The sequence below is a fragment of the Pagrus major genome, chromosome 18 (assembly GCF_040436345.1).
Source record: "Pagrus major chromosome 18, Pma_NU_1.0".
Taxonomy (NCBI): Eukaryota; Metazoa; Chordata; class Actinopteri; order Spariformes; family Sparidae; genus Pagrus; species Pagrus major.
The window spans coordinates 35,142,729-35,165,561 of record NC_133232.1 but is presented as its reverse complement, the minus strand read 5'-3'; the positions used below and the strand labels follow the sequence as shown (position 1 = coordinate 35,165,561).

The 22,833-nt window shown below is 41.0% G+C and overlaps 1 long non-coding RNA gene across 1 annotated transcript in view; it reads right to left on the bottom strand.

Moving 5' to 3' along the window:
* Positions 1-1,586: 1,586 nt before the first annotated feature.
* Positions 1,587-22,833, bottom strand: part of LOC141012856 (uncharacterized) — a 54,222-nt gene continuing 32,975 nt past the window's right edge. The window contains exon 3 of the long non-coding RNA XR_012180414.1: positions 1,587-1,970. This is a non-coding gene — a long non-coding RNA (uncharacterized lncRNA). The remainder of the gene's footprint in view (positions 1,971-22,833) is intronic.

Below are 22,833 nucleotides of genomic sequence, written 5' to 3'. Positions count from 1 at the left end.
ACAGTGTTCTGGGACCTTATTTTCCTCTGAGAACAGCTTGTTTATTCAGTAATGGAAAAAATAAATATTGAGTTTGAATTTCTTCTCCAAAACCAAATAGTGCATTTTGTAAATTATGGTCACAGTTAGAGTAAAACAGACGATAAAGCAGGACATGCTTTAGTGTCTGCCTTGTGATTGACAAGTTGCTACCACAGCTTGTCCTCGAATGCCAAAAATGAGGCTTCAAAACAATAATCCACAAGGGAATCAGTGACATTACGGTGGGTTTATACTTGACAAAGTGGAGTGTGAGATGGACAGACTGCCGTGGTGAAGAGGGAGCTGAGCCGGACGGCAAAGCTTACGATTTACCAGTTGATCTATGTTCCAACCCTCACCTATGGTCATGACCTGTGGGTAGTGACCGAGAGAATGAGATCACGGATACAAGCGTCCAAAATTAGTTTCCCCGTAGAGTAGCTGGGCTCAGCCTTAGAGATATAGGGTGAGGAGCTCAGACATCCGGAGGGTGCTCTTTCGCGCCATAAGGAGCCAGCTGAGGTGGTTCGCTGGTTCTAATTAGGATGCTGTGGGCGTCTCCCTTTGGAGGTTTTCAGGGCATGACCAACTGGGAGGAGACCTTGGGGCAGACCCAGGGATTATATGTCTCATCTGGCCTGGGAACGCCAGGAGCAGCTGGAAAGCGTTGCTGGGGAGAGGGACATCTAGAAATATCCTGATCAGCCACGACCCGACCCCGGATAAGCAGCAGAAGATGGATGGATGGACCCGATTTCTCAAAAAAGACCAAACATCTATTTTCAGAGTAATGAAACAAAACACATTCTTTTTGAAGTCCATAATTTAAAGTCTTTACTTACTTTCAATAGAGTGACCTTAAATAAAGTAACTTTTAAGAACGAACTTTGCAATGCTGTAAACTCCCCAACACTGTTTTACTAATATTTACAAAAGTAGAACTTCTCTTGCATGAGATTAAAAGTAAGATAATTTGAAAATGTCCACTTTAAACCATAGAAATCATTGCTGGGTACAATTTCTCCCCCCAGAAAAATCCCACTCAGAACTAGATGTTCTCTGCTCTCGTGATTTTGCAGTCCTGCATGCGTTCCCTGAGTTTCCTCCTGGTTTGTATGTTACTTAGTTTTCGTATTTCTCTTTAATCTTTTGTTTTGACAGTGTTATCTGTTTTTTTTGACTGTCATGTCTGCATTTGGGTCCTCATCTTTTTGCAAAACATAAGACTGGATGTGACAAATAAACAGCAGAGGTATGTAAAACACTCCGATGTTAATATATGTCAGATTGAGGCAGCAGTAAAGCCAGGAACTCCCACAATCTGTGAGGTATGCAGCCATCGTTAGCTAATGTTAGCAAGTGTTAACATTTCACAGACTTTAAAAGAGACTTCCTTTCATTTAGTTAAATAACACATTTATTCTGCTCTTGCATGCAGGAATTGTTCTGTGTCAGCAGGTGAACCTTTCTCACGTAACACAAAATGAGTTCTCACTCAGTGAACAATTATAGGAAGCTCAGAAGAAGCAGCTGTTTTAATGCTCAGAGAAATTTATTTAATCTTTTTAATGATGTTAAATCAGTTAATTAATTAAAAAAACACAATAAAATATATACAATTATACATACAGTTCTTAAAGTGGCCTAGCGTCACAACACCAAGTGTGCTCGGCCATGCTGGGGAGTCTGCGCACCACGCAGCAGCTGAGGCCGCTGAGGGAAATCTCCCCGTCACAGGCCTCAGACCAGTCATCTGTCATAACGTCGTAGAACTCGACACAGGAGGTGCGAAGCCATCGAAGCCACCCACAACAAAAAGAAGATCGTTGATCACTTTGATGCTGAAGTTGCTGCGGGCGGTCAACATGGAGGACACCTCACCAGGTGTTGGTGCGGGGATTGTAGGCCTCAGCGCTGCGCAGAGAGGCGCTGCCATCGAAGCCACCGACCTGTGAGAGGAAATGTTGAATAAATGGTGTTTGAATAAAGATTCAATAAAGAAACAGTTTCTCAGCACGTCCCTCAATGAACAATCTACGAGACAGATTGGCAAACATTTGGTACAGCCCTTCATATTACTCTGTACCCTTGAAGTAACTCTCAGTTTCAAAAAGGTTGATGACCCCTGGTCTGAGGAAACCTCAGTAGATAAATGGCTATACCATTTAGTGTATGAAAGCCCATGTTAGTCATAGCGATAGCAGGACCAGTTGTCAGTCTCCTTTGAAGAGAACCCGAAGTGTTGTCTGAATGCTATCATCATGTACAGACACTGTGTATTACACCCCAGAGGCAGAGCCCTGCTCAGCATGTTTCCATAACCTACAGAATTATCCCTTCACAAATACCTTTCTGTGAGATACAGCACATGAAAGGCTGAGATAGAGGAGGTAAGAGATAAGGGGAGCCTATTTTTAAGTTTAAAGCCCCCACAGGAGCTGGGAGGTGGTTACTCTGGATAGGATCCTTTCTTCCTAAACTTGCCATGTCAAGTATACAATCCCTTTATCTCCAAACCATCGCACTGGAGGGAAAAAAAGGACGGACTGTGGTATTGATTTTGAAGGAATGCGCTTGATATTAGCGCGCCACAAGAACATGCAGCAGTAGAATTGTGACTGCCAAATGAAAGGCCTTCAAAAAGGAGTACGCTCTCTAACAATTGCACAAAACGACATGCTCTGATAGGAAAACAACTTGTGGACATTCTGCACATCATAGAGACGTCCACAGGTATTTTCTCTTTAGAAAATCAGAACATAGCAATTCTTGCCAGGAGGCCTTGTGTCTTGGTTATTATGTGGATGCCACTTGATACGCATCACCCACCCAAAAAACATGGTAGACCAAGTGCAGCACCAGCGACAGGCCCCGAGCAGGACAACGTTTTCATAGCAACATTTAAAAATGATTGCTGTCTCAAATATTTCCATGTGGTTATTACGATGTGGCTAAGGTTAGAGGAAGATCATGGTTATGGTAAAAAAAAAAAAAAAAACTATGGTTAAGTTTTGGGTTGGGGAAGGCAACTACAACACAACCACAAGGCAAGTTTATTTGTGTAGCACAATTCAGACACAAGGCATAAAATTACACTCAAAGACATTAAAAACAAGTAGGAAGACATCAAGAAACAAAACATTGAAACAAGTTGAGAAATGGGAAAATAAGCTAAAATAGAAGGTTTAAAAGAGACGAGACTACAGAGTAAAAGTCACAGTGCAGTTCTGCAGCAAACAGAAAGTCTTCAGTCTCGATTTAAAAGAGGTGAGTCGGAGCAGACCTGCCGGGTTCTGGGAGTTTGTTCCAGAATAACTGAACGCTGCGTCTCCATGTTTAGTTCTGACTCTATGGACTGAAAGCAGACCTGAACCTGACGACCTCAGAGGTCTGGATGGTTCAGAACGTAGCAGCTGATCACAAATGTATTTTGGCCCGAAACCATTCAGAGCTTTATAAACCAACAGCAGGATTTTGAAATCTATTATTTGACTGACAGGAAGCCGGTGTAAAGATCTGAGAACTGGAGTGATGTGATCTACTTTTTTGGTCGTCGTCAGGACTCGAGCAGCAGCGTTCTGAATCAGCTGCAGCCGTCTGATGGATTTCTTAGAGAGTCGTGTAAAGACACCGTTACAGGACTTATCTTTTATAGATAAAAGCCCCTCCACCACTCCAACACCGTGCCTTTTATTCAGAACAGGTTGTTACACTTTTCATGCATGTTTAATGTTTATCAGGACGTCTTGTGCATTAGAAAAACAACTTTCTACACAATGAAATCATTTAATTCTCTACCTGTTTGCTCAGGAACTGTGTTTTTGTCAGTGTGATGGGAGAGCTGTGATGACACTGAGAGCACCTTTCTGTGATCAGAAGCTCTTATCATTAAAGACTACAGTGGGGAAGCAATCATCCCCCCTCAGCTGAGGAAAAATGAAGGTGGCCCTAACCTACAATATAATGGCTCCTCTTTATAAGGGTGGGCACCACCGCTGTGTTATTATGTACTGAGGAGAGAGTCTGTGTGTGTGTGTGTGTGTGTGTGTGTGGAAGGGGGTAGCTTTTTCATATATTAGGCAAACCAAAGCTATTTCCAAGGAAGATAATTGGACATGGATTCGTGCCATGAGTTGGCCAAAGCCCCTGAAGCTCTGAACTCATTTGTTGGGATGCAGAGCACCTTGTCAGGGTCACAGTGTGGAAAATCTCCCTCCTCCCAACACACACGCATCAAGCCTTGGATGACTACTCGAGTTGTATCTGATATGAGTTAATTTTACATGAGATTAGGTTCTTCATTGCAGAGACGCGCTTCGATTTTCTGGGCTAAAGGTTTCAGTTGAGGATGTTGAGGAAATACTTATGAGATGTTATCTTTCACACTGAATTTCACAAACTGGAAATTAATTAGTTCAAATCAGCTGCTAAATAAACATTTCAGTTATATCACATATAGTAGATAAAAAATGCAGTGAGTACATTTATTTATTACATCAATTTTAATCTAATCACAAAGAGGAAAATACACACATGCTGTTCAGTCAGCCAGCTCCTGTTGAATGGATTAATATGTGAATGTAGAAGATATGTACTGTTTTGAATATGTACCTTGTCAGTCCCCACGAGGGAACACAAAGCTCAGCACAGCAGGGAGAGAATAAAGAAGGAAAGAAAAATATGAAAAAAAGAGCCTAAAGGTGGAGGCTGTGGTGGAGGCTGTGGTGGAGGCTGTGGTGGAGGCTGTGGTGGATGCTATGGTGGAGGCTGTGGTGGATGCTGTGGTGGAGGCTGTGGTGGACGCTGTGGTGGATGCTGTGGTGGAGGCTGTGGTGGATGCTGTGGTGGAGGCTGTGGTGGAGGCTGTGGTGGACGCTGTGGTGGACGCTGTGGTGGAGGCTGTGGTGGAGGCTGTGGTGGAGGCTGTGGTGGATGCTGTTGTGGAGGCTGTGGTGGAGGCTGTGGTGGATGCTGTGGTGGACACTGTGGTAGACGCTGTGGTGGAGGCTGTGGTGGATGCTGTTGTGGAGGCTGTGGTGGAGGCTGTGGTGGAGGCTGTGGTGGATGCTGTGGTAGACGCTGTGGTGGAGGCTGTGGTGGAGGCTGTTGTGGAGGCTGTGGTGGACGCTGTGGTGGATGCTGTGGTGGAGGCTGTGGTGGAGGCTGTGGTGGATGCTGTGGTAGACGCTGTGGTGGAGGCTGTGGTGGAGGCTGTTGTGGAGGCTGTGGTGGACGCTGTGGTGGATGCTGTGGTGGAGGCTGTGGTGGATGCTGTGGTGGAGGCTGTGGTGGAGGCTGTTGTGGAGGCTGTGGTAGATGCTGTGGTGGAGGCTGTGGTGGAGGCTGTTGTGGACGCTGTGGTGGAGGCTGTTGTGGAGGCTGTGGTGGATGCTGTTGTGGAGGCTGTGGTGGACGCTGTGGTGGAGGCTGTGGTGGAGGCTGTTGTGGAGGCTGTTGTGGAGGCTGTGGTGGAGGCTGTGGTGGAGGCTGTTGTGGAGGCTGTGGTGGACGCTGTGGTGGACGCTGTGGTGGAGGCTGTTGTGGAGGCTGTTGTGGAGGCTGTGGTGGAGGCTGTGGTGGAGGCTGTTGTGGAGGCTGTGGTGGACGCTGTGGTGGAGGCTGTGGTGGATGCTGTGGTGGATGCTGTGGTAGACGCTGTGGTGGAGGCTGCGGTGGAGGCTGTGGTGGATGCTGTTGTGGAGGCTGTGGTGGAGGCTGTTGTGGAGGCTGTGGTGGATGCTGTGGTGGAGGCTGTGGTGGATGCTGTGGTGGAGGCTGTGGTGGATGCTGTGGTGGAGGTGGGGCTTTTGAAATGCTACATGGACAGCAGCAGCAGCGGCTGTAAACTACAGCATGACTTTCAGGTGAGCGGTTTGACAGCAAAAGGGGGGGCAGAGCATAGACAGCTTTAGTACACCTCCATGATCGAAGAGGACCTACGTCATGTAAGAGTTGCAGCAGATTCCAGCTGACTGCCTGAACTAGTTTCCGGGCTTCGCTTCATTATATCTGTCAAATTCACATTATGTAATGTAGTTCTGACCCGGTCTCCTTGAAGTTACATCGCTATCAAACTGCAACAGCAAATATGTTTGATAGAAAGTGATGATACTTAGATTACATATTTCTTTTGATTGTATCAACATAAGGAAGATTTTTTTTTTAAATTAACTTATAAGGAACGTGGCTACGGTTTGTGTAACATTGTGGTCTGAGTCAAACATCGAAGAAGCCACACGTGACATGAAGCTTAAGATAGTCCCTGTTTGCTTTGTTAACATTCGATGAAAACCTTTCTTATAATTAACAAAGTATTTTTCATTTGTTGCCTAAATCCAACCACAGGCAGGTCCCCAGTGTCGAAGGTTTGTTCACCCTCCATCTGCCCCAACAACCTGCCTCCCACAACCTGCAGGTGGTACAAAACTCTTCCCTTCCCTCTTTCACAAAACATTGTTATGGAACAAAAAAACAACACTTTTGTTTTTGCCCCAGTTTGGTCAGGAGGGGTTGTCATTTGCCTCAGGGTTGATCAGGTTGTTTGACTGCTACCTGTGAAATGCTGGTTCACTCCTCGTCAGTGGCAGTGCAATTAACACCACAGAAAAACACCATGTGCACTTTCTTCTACAGAGCGGCGAGTCACCAAATCCCAGTGATGGTGTAGCAAATGCTGTAGGAGCGTTAATAAACTCAGTGGGTTCAGAAGCACAATCAAAGCTTGATAGTCTGCCACTGTTTTTGTTGTCCTCCTATTCTTGCATGGCTGAAAATGTCATACACCTGCACAAAGCTGTTTTCACAGGAACTGCACATTGCAGTGCGGCCAGCCTGTAAGGGTGGTGTTTTCAAGAGATTACACTCTGGAACCTGGTTTCGAATGTTTGCATTTTCAGGCCCCTAAAATGCTGCTGTCGTGTGAACGAACGGCAAAACCCAACAAAAGTTTACCATTTCTATGCAAAAAACATTTACAGTGTACACATCCCCTTAGAGCGGCCTCTTATTGTGTCCAGTCTGAAGCACACCTGTCTGCTAATCATGCTCTTCAAGCAGCGACTTGATATACCACACCTGTCGCGTGGCTAGATCATTTTGGCAAAGGAGAAGTGCTCACTAACAGGGATTTAAACAAATTTGAGCTCAATATTTGAGAGAAATAGTTTTTTTTGTGTGCTCAGAAAAATTTCAAGATGTTTTACTTCAGCTCGTGAAAAATTGGGAGCACAAACAAAAGTGTTGTGTTCATATTTTTGTCCAGTGTACCCTTGCGAAACAAACGAGGAGTACACAAACGACAGGGTGTAGAGGGGAAGACGCTGGTTGAACGGTTGATTTTGCTTTCCACACAGGCGGCACACATTCACCTCCCATCTCTAACTCGTTGTTGATATAAAAAAAATGCACTCACAACTGAAATGTTTTGGCAGCGAAAGCTTTGGAGATATAAGATATGAAACACCGTCATTATATGTCTGATATTTTCCCCCAGAACAACATAACATTTTCCCCTCATTACATTAATGTAAAATAGTTGCACATGAGCCCAATTCACGGGTGATGTGGCAGCAAGGTTACAGTCTAAGGTTAAAGTGTCCAGTAAGTAATATTATCCAGTGAGCTCAGTCAATTTGATCAGCTATGCCTCATAAAGCGAAAGGGAAAGTTATTTTTTAGTGCATCAAAAGACAGTGAAAGTCTATTCATCACAGCAGCACAGTATCTCCTTTAGAGTGCCCTTCCCCTTAATAGCAACCCTCAAACTTTCTCATCTTAAGTGTGCTAAGCGGCAGATTGAGTGACCTGAAGTGTGTTTTTGCTTTGACACTGTCAGAAAGGAAAGACGTTTGTATCTTTTTGACATACAGGGTACAAACGGTGATATAAGATACGACATCACCCTTTATTCCCTGAGCGTTGACAGAAATGCAGAGGTGGCCCTTTGAGAGAGGCTCGCCTTGTCCGCTGGTTTATGTAACCACCATTTGGAGAAATATCACTCTGTGGATTTAGTGAAGCTGAGCCTTTGTAATCCTCAGCACAGATACTTTTACAAATCCTGTATTTAATTAGATTTCCCCATTTAGTCATTTGCAGTCAGAGGCCTAATTCCTGCATAATGCCTACAGTGAGAGTGTATTCCTGGCAAGCCAGTGAATTGGGTCCTGTGTTCTACTTCAGTGTGTAATGGTCCAAGGAGTTCAATTTCACCTCACATATCCCTTCGGTTCTTTGAGCTAAACAGAACAGCGACTGGCTTAGTAAATGTTTTCTTTTCCTTATCAGAAGATCAGTGTTACACAGGGACGGTGGTGTACATCTGGTTCAGTGGGAGAAGAAGGTCCTGGTTGAATTCCCGGCCGGGGCAGGACCTTTCTCTGTGGAGTTTGAATTATGATCCTCAGGCTTGCGTGGGTTTCCTCTTGGGGCTTCTCCCACTCGTCAAAAAGACATGTATGTTAGGTCAATGCTCCTCCTCCTCCTAACCCTGAAGTTAGAAGTTATCGCCCTGGTTCCTTCGGCAAAAAGCTGACGGTATTTTTATAATTGGATTTTGGATTATTGCAGAAAATAAGTTAATTTATGATACTTAATAATCTTCACAGACCAACAACACTTTTATGATTTTTAAAGCGCAAATGAAATCGCCCAATGGAAAAGTAAAAAGCTAACATTAGGCCAGAAACAAACTACACTGTGGTTGCATGACTTCAATGTCACCAACTCGTGAGTAGATCAGTCTTTGTGTTCGACGTGATGGCGTTTAGCACGTCTATGGTCTCATTTAGCCACTTGTTAGCAACCACCTTTTTTGAGAGACATAAATGCTTCGTAATTCAAATCTGGGGTATTTACTGATGTATTTTATGTCGTAGAGCAAAACATGAAAATCTCTTACGCTTGTGTTAATCACAGACCTTATTTCAGACATTTAGCTGAAAACCCATTCAAAAAAACCCACAGACTTTGGGACAAGGAAGTCCAGAGTTCAAAAATGCGAACTTATTTCCAGGTTTTAGGACTTATTCGTGCAGTTATATACATACTCTCCTGATGGCTCTACCAGCCATGAACCTTTTACATGCTCATGCTGAGGTTGTGTCCACTCTTTACACTTCTGATGTGTGAAATGTGATCAAGAGGAGCCTGGGAATATAACAGGGAACCAACTAGAATTTACATAAACCTCCTGATGTAATAATTTATTAAATATCTTTAAATATGTATAAATCATATTTCAGAATCATTTTAATGTTTTTTTTTTCTTCAGAGTTCACTGGACCCTAATTAACTTAATATTTTGGCATGTTTTATTTATGTAAAGTGACTTTGCATTATGGAAAAGGTGCATAAATTGAATTCATTATTATTACAACTATACAGCTTTCCTTTTTGTCTCGTGGAAAGTCTTGTTTTTTTACATTAACCTAAAATAATGCAATATAATGTCAATGATGAATTTATGGGTATAGATCTGCTGTTCTCACATTATTTTTTGTTACACCAGGTTGAAACACAGTGACCAAATTGGTTTCACCTCTGACCTCACTGGGCATCACAGATGGGTGTGGTTAGGTGTGGTAAGACAAGATAAACCAATATTTTCAGCTGGTGTTAAGTTTCTTCTCAGCCTTGTGTCTACCAGGTTATTTCAGGACCTTCGGTACTGCGGTGATGGCTGAACGATGTTGACACATCACTTAAAAAATCCTGCCCTCCGGCCGAGTCAAGTGTATTCTCAGGGAGACGTTTTAAAGCTATTTTCATCATCTTTATCCTCCACTTTAGAGGGATCCATATGTGGGGAATATTATTATTTTATCAGCGTGTTGACAAAATATTCATAATAAACAACTTTACGTTTAATTGCCATCATAATTTTATTCTGTTTGCCCAGAGCAAAAAACAACAGTGAGAATCCCAGTACGACCTAGAAACCCCAATCCAAGTGCTACGAAACATGCAGATTAATAAGTAGGCAGGTTTTTTTTACTGATCCAGCAGAAAGAAGTTTTAACCTTCTCATGTCCTGGTAGTAAGCGGAAACACACATCAACAGGGTAACAGACTCAGACACAACAGCGCTCTCCATTGAGTGAACGCCCATCCATTTCATCTTGGTTTCTGTCTTCACCATCATGCAGAGTTTCCACATTTAGCCCAGTTGCTCCACCATTACCTGGGGATAGCGACTGCAGAAAACGATGCCTCTTCCTGTGTTGATTGCCCAGACATATTCCTTTGTGCCATAATTCAACCCTCTCTTTTAAGGAAAAATCCAGTCCTTTGGCAGAGAGAATAGTGAAAGAGACTTCTAGGGAACCATCTATACTTGGATGATGTCATTTTTCTACAGCCATTACACTGAGCAATCAGTATTCAGTATTACTTCAGAATGAAAAGTTAAAGCCAAAAAAAAAAAGAAGTCTGCTGCCAGTTTAAAGGTCCACTTTGTAAGAAAAGTTGATTTTTGAGTCTCATTCCCAACTCGTCAAATGCTGATGCTTGGAGATTGTAGGTCGGGTCAGTCACCACCCAGAAGTGTCAGTATTTGACGAGTTGGAAATGAGACCCAAAAATAAACTCTGTTACAAAGTGGACCTCTAAATATAAAAAAAGAGTAACACATCAGTTTAGTGCAAGACATTGTCATAGTTGTTTCCCCAATGGTAAAAGAACGGTGGAGTTGTGGTTGTGGCCACCAAGACACCATGTTATGTTATTTAGGTCTTAGAGATGTTCACATACAGAGATGTATATGTTTGAAAAAACATTAACCATATTAATGTCATAATGACATGTTGGGTTAAGTAGAAACTTACATTACAGCTTGTGATAGCAAGGTAGAAATGTCATAATATCTTGTAATAACAAGGTAATAAAGTGTAATTACTGTAGTAATTAATTATTAATATACTGATAACAATAAGAATATTCAACCTCATTATTACCTCCATTATTACTCTCAGTACCCTAAGCCCAGTCGCCCAGATATATTGTTAGCAGGTAATGTTTCTGCAAACTACAGATGTAACCATATGAACATGTCATAGGCCGTGTGCCACATTGACATTTATACAAAATGTGTCATATCATGTTCACATTACATGTTCATTACCTCACTTATACATACCTCACATACAGGCAACCGCAAATCGAGTCTCGCTTTCTGCATTTGTAAGCATGACAAGGCATTACAGCGATAATTACCATATAAAGCATTATTCCATATTTTTCCTGCTATTTGAATGCTACTCGTGGCTCAGATTCCTTAGTGTAGGTTACAAGGGGTTATAGTTTAGGTTAGGACACATGACAAACCACTACACATACGCAGCACTTGTCCATTTTTGCATACTTAGACTCATCAGTGGCATAATAATCATCATCAGGATCACATTTGTTTGTGACAATGTCAGTGTCTGCCATTCAATGACAAGGTAGTCTCAGTTGTCATATTACACACACAAATTATGTAGACCATTAAATTGGTCTATTGATTTTCTGACAAACTGTATGGTTTAATTATACCTCCAGATCCTAAAGGGACTGCTGATCATATAATTACACTGAGGATTCAGAAAGTCAATAGCTATCTAGGCTCTATTAAAAGAAAATCTCAAGTCATCTGATGAATGAGTTTCTTCAGTTGAATTGATTTAATATGAGCTGAGGTAAATGTTTCCAGTAAGTAAATGAAGGTATTCATTTGTGTGTTTCTGGTTAAATTCTAGTTACAAAGCACTTAACTATGCAGAGTTTCTATATTCAGGCAGCTGAAGGTATTAAGCTCTTTAGAGTAGCTATCGCCCACCATCCTTTATGTCCATTCTTTACATTAAAATACCACGAAACACTGTACCTTACCATGGATGCTATTGTTAGCCTTCGCCGTAATTCATTATTGATTTTGGAGGGTCGGTGGGGGGGTGGGGGTTTTAGCTCGCTCTCTCTTCAAATCACTGACATTTTCAGAAGAACATTATTTGAAAGATTAAGCCTAGGGTGCAGCGCTGTCGATAACACCCTGCAGAAGCCAGTGGAACAACAGTGGAATTTTACCCAGTCAATGCAGGAGATGAACACGTCTCTAAACACTGCACTGTGCCATACTTGAACACTAATTTTATCTCAAGGCTGCCTTTTGATGGTTACTTTTTTCAAACCAAAAGCTTGAATGGAAAGTCATTGCTGCTCTGTAAATAATGAACAGAGAAAAATCAGACATTATTGGATGCACCGTAAAGGGCAACTTTACTCTCTCAGTCAGCTAATAGACTGGACATTTCTGATTTTGAAGGCTGTTGAGAGATAACCTTTAAACACAGTGAGTCGCTCCTGATGAAACAGGCTTTGCAGGGAAAAAGTTAAAGGTACATACGTCTACTCTTTTGTAATTGGATTCACACTGCAGGCTTGAAGAAACAATGTGCACTGGACAGTGTGCAGACAACAGGCCCTCCTGTATTCTAAAGATAAGTAAGAAAGAGAATGGACTCATTTACTGTTTTGTATTTAAAGTGGACTTCAATTCCCCTTATGGTAAAGGTCATTTCATTATCTCTCACTTCACTTAATCCTTTTGCAGTCTATTGTCTGAAGGTTGGTTTGCTAAAACACATATTACAAGCAAACCAGAGCTTCGTTTGCAGAACATTCAGTACATTTCCTTCAGATTTGCTCAGCTGATTCGTCCCCACGTCACTAAAATATTCAAATAGCTCATACGATCAATGCAATGACTCATATTTGTAAAGGAGAAAGAGGTACACTCATTTGCAGCAGTATGAAGCACAGCTAGATGTAAGGGTTATGAAAAGAAAAAACACCAGAAAAATACAGACTTCACATGGGTTGCCCCAACATGTCTAAATTCTACACTAGATTTATACCTTTCACTGTAGATATCTGGTGTCGTGTTCTGGTGTCATCCACATCCACCCAGTGACGTTCTTACGGTGCGGTCACACCAGATTGTGCTCCCCACTTCGTTTTGTAAGGAAATGTGTGATACATACTGCACACACTCCCTGTCACACATTGACCTGCAGTGTTTAGTCTATCTAAACATGTGCTTCTGTTCTCAGAGGAAAATAAGGTCTCAGAACACTGTTTGAAGTTAGAAGGGTGGCAGGGTCCGCCACATATAATCTATGTAAAACAGAAAAAAAATTTAAAACTGTTGTTTATTCAGTTTTCAACAAAGGAAGCATTTTGGTTGGAATTTGGGTTCAACTGGGTCAAAAATCTAAAGCAAGGAACACAGAAATACCTGAAGGTTATTGAACTCTTCAATGGTAAAGCTTTGGCACTTTTACATTTTAGTTTTAGCTGTTTTCTGTTATTATTTGTGGTATTTCCCGTCCTTGAATATGTTTAAGCTTATTGATTCTTGACCTAAAAATGCATTGTGCATTTTGTTCTATTTTATCTATACGATGGTTTAATTTCTATGCTTTGTTTAATGTATTGTCTGTTTTGCTGCATTATAAGCTCATCAAGGCATGTTCCTTACAACTTTTAACGTAATGCCCAATACAATTAACTCTAGCCAACTCAAACCACGGTGGTTCATGCATGAATGTCTTCGTTCAAAATGAATGGTTGGTTCACCAGGTACTTCAATCAGGGCTTGTGCCCGGGACAAAATGCTCTTTAAAGCCTCTCCATTTTGGCATTTGACAGATTTCTAGACTAAAAAACAACAGCTGAAGCCTGACATGTAGCCTCTAACGAGCCTTTCAGTAGATACAAAGACAGCACAAATCTCCCCCAAAAATCACCTGTAACTGCAACCTTGCTGTAACAACTTCCAGCAGTTTATCAATCACCTATAAATGAGCTGGGTTAATAGATAGGTAGCCAAAGGGTATCTGCAATCATTAATATTCTTCACGAGCAGCACTGCATCCAGACAGTCTATTGGAAGGTGCTGTGATAGATGTATTGTGGCTGCCCGAGGAGTGGAGGGAGAAAGCAAGCTATAGGAGAGGAGAGTGAGCATGGGATGTTCTGCAACCTGAACCCTGGGCAGTTAATTGGGGGAAAAAATACAAGCCTGAACCTGTCTCCTCACTTCCTGCTTCCACTTTCACGCTCGTTGTGGTGCCACTGGATCCTGGTCGCATTGTAAATGCACAGAAGTGAAGGGACAGTTTCTTTTACTGTTTTGAGTGAAGCTGAAGGCAATTACACATCAAGTATCTGGCTCGATTAGACTAATACCTTAGGGTAGCCCGAGGGTACATAATGAGTTCATTTCAAAGGGAACCAGTGAAAATGTAATATTGATGAGCACATACACACACACACACACACACACACACACATTTGAAAAAACGTGTGGTTATTTTAAGACAGAGTCCATGCCAGCTTACCGAGTACAACTGTTGACCCAATATGCAAATATCAACAAGATGGTCTGTTTTCAAATGGGTGGTTGCACTCTGTTGCATTCATATTAGAGCACTGCCAAAGATTTTAGCACTTGATGAGATACCAAATGACAAGCACCTGCCTGGGCTGTGGGCGGTTTAGTCATCCTTACTTCAACTCCGAGCTGATGCATTAGTTGGCGTGACAAACACTAGTAATACCATTGTTTAAACTGTCATTGTTTTTAAAACCCTGAGTTTAGTCCTTTCACTATATCATCACTATATCAAGTCGATCGTGTAACACAGGCTTCTTAGTTGCTTCATTTAATCAATACTGTCTTATCTCATATCCCACACTCGTAACGATTGCCTTTGAGAACTGAAATCTTATTTGCATATTTTCTGAGTCTCTGAGGAGAGATACGAGATGAGGAAGAAATATTCTGAAGTTAAACAAACTGAATATTAAAAGTGAGGCTTTTTGTAAACGGTAAAATGTTTTATTGGCATAACATGCTGTACATTAATCTTAAAATATATTTCCCTATTTATAAGGAGTAAATACCCTTGATCCCCTCTAAGTGCCTTATGTCGTAATAAACCATAAAGATGTAGGAAATAAAATGTGACTGCTCATTAGTTCATTGCACACGATCACCGAGCCCGAGCCTCTGGAGGGAAAGTGAAACGCTGTTGGGAAATAACCAGGTGTTCCAGTGAGGCTGCTCTCATTTGTCGGACAAGACATCCACTTCTGTTTGATATTGTTTGAGCTGAAGATCTCTGCGCATACAAGGTTTGAAATGTATTCGCTTACAGTCAGTTTATGTCTTCTTCAGTGACTTTTGGCGGGTTAACCATAACTCTAAAGTGCTGCTGTTACAAAAGAATACACCTGATTTTATTCTGCTGGAGATGAAGAGAAGCTGTTTGAATCTTTGACTGTGAATGGCATATTATACACAACACAATAAAGCTGCTGTAAGTGATATTTTTTTTATTAGAATAAATGCTAAATAGGTCTATAGTCCAACAGTAATCACTGTTTTAGAGTGTTTGGTCCCATGTCCATGGAAAATCCACCTATTCAGTCTTTTAGGTATGAGGATGTGTTGACACCGTAGCCTTTCTTACCCCCAGGTGTGCATAAAATGGTGGTGATGAACTGCTTTGAAAGAAACAAAAACGTGAAATTATTGCTTATCTTATTGGTACCTGCCGTGAGAAGCAGGTAATTGGCTATCTGTATCTGATGAAAAATCCATGTTGTTTATCCCTACAAACAACATGGATGTCTCTCAACAGCCCTCTTACTCTTTTTGTGGCACTCAAACATAAATATCAATAACAACTGTACAGTATACGTTCATCGGCGACGGCAAACATTACGTTAAGTGGTAACCCGACGCACCAGATGGTTTTGTTGGGGACTATTTTCAGTAGCGGATGAGCACACATTTGATGTTTCAGTGAGTATTTACAGCAACATGACTTTTATGTGTGCATGTGATTTGAGTTAGTACACTACATGTTCAGCAGAATGAAGGAACATGTCACCCAGTGTAAGTGTAGTTTTTGGACAACAATGGAGCTCAGTGGCACAGAGGAATAAGATATATCAGGCTGTCATACACAGACAGAACTTGTTATAAGATCAATTTGTTGATGGTTCTGGTATTTAGTTTTTAATAACATGAAAATTAAATTGCAGATTTAAGCTTTAAAAGTATCGTCATTCTGCTACTAAAGTTAAATTTAATGAATTTCAGGCCTGAACACAAACTATGCAGCTGAATAATGAAGAAAATTATCCAAAAACAAAATGGAAACAGATACAGGATCAGACTGTAGTAGCACATACCCAAACTGGGATCAAGAGCAAAAAATGTGATTGAGAGACTCCTACTACTTTTTATTGAGCTCTTTGACTTTCCAAAGACAAAAGTTAACAGGCACTTCAAACAGAGGCTCTGGCTAAGTGCCTCAGATAGAACCCATTATGTTGTTGATGACTGCTACTTGCGCATATCCATATCCTGAATCCAGAAATATGTTAATATGGACCTGTCCCTGCACTGAAATGCAAGTGTACATGGTCATTTTCTGCTTTTATTGCCCCTAAATAGCCCTTGAAACCTGTGTGATTCAACTATATATTCCAAAAATACAACTACACCTTAAGACTTCTGTTGTTCATTCTTTTCCCACATGAGACCAGTTATAAAATGGATTTGAACACGTAAGGAATATTACACTGTTGACCAATCAGGGTGACAACAATTAAACAAAGCAGAGATTAATGTGCCTGTGCAATATGAGGCGGATTTAAGTGCATTAAATTGTGACTGGCTGCATCAAAAAACACTTTCAAAAACAAAAGAGAAATTGTAGTATTTATTTAAAACTATGGTAGCCCAGGGCCTACCGCAGTTTTAAATAAACTGTATGATATCGGCACTATTGTTGTTTTTTCCATCTCACTCATTGCCAAGGAAAAGTCACAAATTAAGCCACAAATTAATTTCCAACAGTTAGCTGCTGCTGCTAATTACTGCTTTAATGCAGTTTTTCCTCACATTCTTGAGATACTAGACTCCTCCGCTATTTCAAAATGCATCAGAAAAATAACACCTATTACACATAATTAGTTAAAAAGGTGCCAAATGTACACACTGTTCTCTTCAGATACAATCCTGGCAAAAACAGAGATACTGCAATTGCAACTGCAATGGCCATTGTGGTTCTCTAGTCAATACTATAATAAATATGTTTCAGTGTATAAAATGATGGAACGTAAGTGTGTTCAGCAGATGTAAACAATTCCTGGACATAAATGGCTATTGTTAAAATGATCATCTTCTGTGGACCAATTTGGAGTTGGGATCTTTAGTTGGGAAGTCTTTATTTCCTTTGTTATCAGAGTGCTTTTGCAGCTAGCAGCGTCACAGACCTTTTTTCATGACGATTTCATGGCCCTGGCATTGTGATTGCTGGCTCACTGTAAGATCTTACTGGTATGCTATACTTCGAAACACAGCTAAGATTAAAGGTAATTGCTTACTGTATTATAGGTTATTTTCTTGCTACGTCAAAATATTTGGCATGGAAAAGGTCTACCTGTAGACATTTTTCACATCAGACATTTTGGCTTGTCATAGTAAGAAAAGCACAGGTGTTACTAATAACATTAACAATGGCTCCCTTCTATTCAAGTGTCCCGTTAAGCCATGACAGTGTGACAGTGAGCCAGCATGCGCAACAACAGGACTCTGGAAACCAAAGCGGCTTATGTCTCCTACAAAATGTCAAAATGAAGAAGGCCAATTAACTTGTAAAAAAAACATGGAAATATCACATGGGCACATCATATTTTCCAGGTGTTTGCATTTGGGTGGTAATCACAAACACAGCATTTCTTTAGAAAGCTTGCCCTATCTTTGTAATATCGTTTTAAATCGTTCACAACTGACCCAATATACATGTTTTGAAGTGATTAAACTGATTATCATTGAACTGCATTATAGATAAATAAATAACAGCAACTGAGAACTCCAAATGGTTTGAAAACTACCCACTGTTTGCCTCTGCTTAAATATATCTCTTGCACAGAACAATAAAGTAGTAAAAGTATCAAATATGAAGAGCCAGACGTCAAGACATACTCTTGTATATACATACTCTCAACTCCACTGTGTGTTTTTTTAGCAGCGTGCGTATGGTAATTACAGAGAAACACTCTCCGTCAGGGGTTGAAGTGACATTTCCAAGCTTGTACTGTAAGTTCTGCCATAATAAAACCTGTTTCAGTTCACCACTGGTACTCTAGTAACAGACTTTTCACTCCTGAACATGCCATCGAGGGCCACATCCCTTGGGTAATCCAGTCCGTGAACAGTTAATGTGACTAAATGTATGTTCTAATTACAGAAAATGACTTCAGTTCAATATTTGTGATCTTGCATCAGAAGGGATACACACCGAATGCCCTCTTTACTCAAACCACAGGCAGGGCTCCAACAGTCACAGTTACAAATTGGCTATTAGACAGTCTGCTCTCTGAAACACACAGCTATCATTCTGCTTCAGTGGTCTTGACAGCCCAATTCCATATATTCTCCTCACAGTGCGCACAGACGTATTGTTGTCACAACAACCTTGCTTCAGCAATAAAAAAGTTATCGTTGACATGATGCTGCTGCCCGTGGCAACAGAAAACACAGCCAGTTGAGGTATTACTAAATAAAACTTTATACGTAACCCATAAAAGTTGTGAAATGTGGGCTTCAACCTTGATATGAGTCATTTTCAAACGTTTTTTACAATTGTGTTGATGTCGGGTCAGCTGTGATTTATCAACACTGATTGAGGCATACAGACAAATCTGGGCTTGAGAGGTTGTTTTTCCACGTAAAAGCTCGGATGTAGATAAATAAACTTTGAATTATAGTATTCATAGCACAGACTGAGCATGATAATCACATCCCAAAGGAACAACCAGGCCTTAAGTATGTATTGTTGCCTGACTATTGAATTCATAAAGCATATTTGTGATCAGCTTTCAGGTGGACTTTTGGTTAGTTAAGTCTAAATGATGCATTTTGTATGTGGTAATGCAACTATAAAATATGCTTCTTGTCTTTTATAGACCGATATCAATCCAACCGACAGAATAAATCACAACACTGTGCTTATGCTTGGTTAGGCTTAGGAAAACATGTTTTTGCTTAAAATACCTGTTATGTTGACACAAACCTGGCTGGAGATGTCCCCAGGTCTACTTAAAACTGCCTAGTTTTGTCGCTACAAACATGACGGGATTGTGATGACTGAATAGCCTGGAGGTCTCCTTAAAAATCTCATGTGGTATCACGCTAACAAATGCAGACACTGTGGTCCCTCATCAAAAATATCTAGTGGTTTCACATTTACATATGATGAAACGCAGACTTGTCCCCTGTAACTCCACCACCGTCCCCTCTACCTCCCAACATTAAAGTAAGGTAATTGAAATGTACTGTGAATGTGATATGACACATTTTGTAGACATGTCAATACGGTATGTAGCCTATGACATGTGCCTACTCGTGCATTACATTAAGCCAAGGGATATCAACTTTAGACGCACAGGATTCAGGTAACGACACACACACTGAGTCTAATCCAATTTAGCTCTAACACCTCTTCTTCTGTTGTTGTTTTTAGGTTTTTGTTGCTTGCTCAGGTTAGTGAAAGTGGGATAATGTGTTGGCAATGCGAGGCTTGACAGTGATCTTAAAATGCAATAAAATGTTAATGCCTTGTGTAGGCTAAAATGAACCACCACGGGCCATTCACAATAAGCCCAATCCATTTGGGAAAAGCAGAGCCGCACACTCTCCATTCATAATATTCTGCGCTGTGCCTTCTAATGGACGTGGGAGGCTGTTTGCAATACAAACTGTTGTGTCAGGACTGTGAAACTTAGAGAATGTGCAATAATCATTTCTGGGCTTATGTTGATGTACTTTTAGTTCCACAGATGTTTCAAACAGACTTCAATCAACATTCATCAAGAGCAGAATGCATCATCCATTTTTTTTTCTTTTATTTTAGAATAATCCAGAAGGATACAGGTGGAAACATTATCAACACAAATGGATGTTATGTTACCATCTGTAACTGTAATGGTCTGAGATCCTGAATCCACCTCCATTGTAAGTGGTTGACATTAAGGATGTTAACGAGAACAGACTGACCGAGTGCTCTTAACTACCTCGACTGCGTTGCCCCTGAGCAAGACAATTAACCTCTGACTGCTCCACGGAAATTTTACTGGGCAGTTTCCAATTGTGTTTGTATGTCTGTTATATTATTTGCCTCAGGCAAGTGCTGGAAATAGCAACATGCTCGCAGGCAGGAGTACATTTATGAGTATTCACTGAATATTCACTACGTGAGATATTGATGGGAAACTCAAGTTCATTTTAATTGCATAGCCCAATATAACAAATCACAAATTTAGCTCGAAGGGTTAAACACCCTTGATTCAAACAGGGAAACCTCCCACCAAAAAAGACTTTAGGAGGGATAAAAATGTCACAGAGAAGGGATCCTGCTTTCAGGCGGAAGATGCAATAGATGTCATGGTGACAGAATAGACAGGCATTGTAAAATGACAGTATGGACAATCAGGTTGACAAAATACAGACAGAATCACATGTATTAAGAATATGGATCTGGAAAGTAGTTAAGCAATTCTGAAGTGGCAAAAACAGATAGGAACTGTAGGACCAGGGAGAGGAAAGCCTACACAAAAACACAAGAGGCAAAGCTCAAGCACATCATTTACACAAATAGGGGAATGGAAACAAGAGTGAGAAAGGAGGAGAGGCTGAATCCCCTGGAGGACAAAGATCCAGATTGAAAACATCTGGAATGAGGCCCAAAAAGCCAGTGGAGAGAGAGATGGGTCCCAGGATGGCCAGAGATCCAGCACAGAGAAGCCTGAGTGAACAGAGGCGAGGAGAGAGAGAGGTAGGCACACAGCTTAGACCTTCATGTGCTTCTGGGACAACAAACAAACAGAGGGTTACAGAGATACAGTGGTTTTCTGAAAGATGAGTTTTAAGTTGGGATTCAAAGGCTTCAACAGAGTCAGGCTGTCTGGTGTCAGCAGGGAGGTTTAACAGAGGAATGGGGCACGTTAGGAAAAGGCCCTGCTGCCTGCTGACATACAACAGGAGAGCAGAGAGCATGGGATGGAGTCTAAGGCTCAAGGAGATCACACAGGTATGAAGGGGAGTATTTTCTAACTCATTAGCAGCACCTTAAAGTCTGATCCGACATGGATGGAGAATCAGTGAAGGGAAGCAGCTAAAATTGATGTAATGTGGTCGAATTTTGTAGTTTTAGTTCAGAATCTAGCTGCAGCCTTCAGAGCCATTTGAAGACTGTTTGTACTAGAACGCCACAGACAGCAAAACATTATAATAATCAGGATGAAACAAAGGCAAGTCTGTGCAGCAGCCATGGACAGAAAACACACATTTTTAGCTATGTTTCTTTAATGTGCTGATTAAAAGAGAGGGAAGGATCAAACGAAACACCAAGATTCCTGGCTGTGAAACTTCGAGGAATCACCCATTTGTCAGGAGTCAGTGTAACTTGATCAAACTGGTGTCTATTTTGAGCGGTTCTGATCGTCAGCATCCCAGTTTTATCAGAATTAGGCAGCAGGAAGTTATGTGAAATCCACTTTTTACCAGTTGACAAACAAGCCTCTGAATGAATACTTTAGGGATAACAGTCCGCCTGTACAGTTAAACACAGATGGCATCATCAACGTAGCAGTGGAAATTAATTCTATGACTGAGAATAATTTGGCTAAGGGGTGTAAATAGCATAAGCAGAGGGCTAGCAACGGATCCATGAGGTACTCCATGTTTCACATCAAATACTTTTTATGCCGTATTATTACGGGAAACACACTGTGGTCTTTCAGATAAATAAGACTTTAACCATGCAGAGCCAAACCAGATACAGCAAACTGATTATCCAGTCAGTCGATATGAGTTTACAATGATCTGTGGTGTTGAAAGTCAAACTGATATTGAATAATAGAGGCACTGAGGTGGAATCTAAATCCATATTAAGCAGTAAGCAGTAAGGGTTCAAAAAGATTATCATTAATTATTTGGTAGAGGATTAACCACAGCAATCTTAAAGCTAGAATGTACATTACTAATCACAAGTGATACATTAGCAGTTCTCAGCGTTTTAGGTCCCAGAGATATCTATATAGTTTACCTGGTAGGAGCACAGAGGCAGGTTGCTGGTGTAGAAGCCAACACCAGTTTAGACAGAAGTCTGTCTTGTAAGAACAGGAACTAACTGTGATTAAATATATAGAAATATTTCAGTACTCCTCTTGCTTTTGAGCAAGTTTGGCTACAGTGTCAAAAACACTTGACACTTCACCCCCACCACTGGTAGAGACGCAATCAGATTTTTGGGGTTTACATATATAGGGAAAGGGAACTTAAAGTGATACATCTCACTGTTGTAGAACGGGCTGTCCCTTATGTGTACAGACAGTGAAAACAAATTTCCTCTACAGAGGACAATAAATAGTTAATCTGAATCTAAACGCGCAATCAGTCCGATAGTCTGCACTGTGAATAACTCCCTGGACTCCAGTCCTGTGCTCATTATAGTAGGCACTCTAATCACCTGGGACCTGCTGAGCGCTATGTCGCCCATAAGTTAAAAATAAATAGAAGCAGGTCTAATATGATATGGATGATTTAAGAGGCAAAAGGTTAATGTTTTCAAGGTAATTTCACCAACTTATGGTTGACTTCAAAAAAATGACTTCACATGGAGGGCTTTAAAAAAAAAATTAAAAAAAAAAAACCTCTTGAAATGTGTAAGACTCATATAGTTTATACGGATTACT